Raw genomic sequence first — 451 nt, forward strand, 5'->3', positions numbered from 1 at the left:
GGGAACTCATACAACTCAACACCGAAAAACCCAAACAGTCCAATTAACAAATAGGCAAAGGACCTGAATAGGCATTTCTCTGAAGAGGACATTCAGATGGCCAATAGAAGTATGAAAAAATGCTCGAGGTCACTGATCATCAGAGAAATGCAAATTAAAACCACAATGAGATATCACCTCACACCTATCAGAATGGTTATCATCAATAAATCAAAAAACGACAAGCATTGGCAAGGATGTGGAGAAAAGGGAAATCTCATACACTGTTGGTGGTAACGCAAATTGATATAGACACTATGAAAACAGTCTGGAGGTTTCTCAAAAAGTTAAAAATAGAACTACCTTACTATTAATTTTTTTTTTAGGCGAGGCAACCCTTGGTTGACCTCACGGATTGCAAGGACCTTGTCAGCTTACAATCCTTTATTTTTTATTTTTTTATTTTTTACGC

General features: G+C 36.6%; 1 protein-coding gene across 1 annotated transcript in view; it reads right to left on the bottom strand.

The window, feature by feature from the left end:
- The window catches only part of SIAH3 (siah E3 ubiquitin protein ligase family member 3), a 57,174-nt gene that overhangs the window by 19,934 nt on the left and 36,789 nt on the right, over positions 1 to 451 (bottom strand). The gene's annotated exons all lie outside the window — the stretch shown is intronic.

The sequence above is a fragment of the Pteropus vampyrus genome, unplaced genomic scaffold, assembly GCF_000151845.1.
Source record: "Pteropus vampyrus isolate Shadow unplaced genomic scaffold, Pvam_2.0 Scaffold317, whole genome shotgun sequence".
In the NCBI taxonomy this organism is placed as follows: Eukaryota; Metazoa; Chordata; class Mammalia; order Chiroptera; family Pteropodidae; genus Pteropus; species Pteropus vampyrus.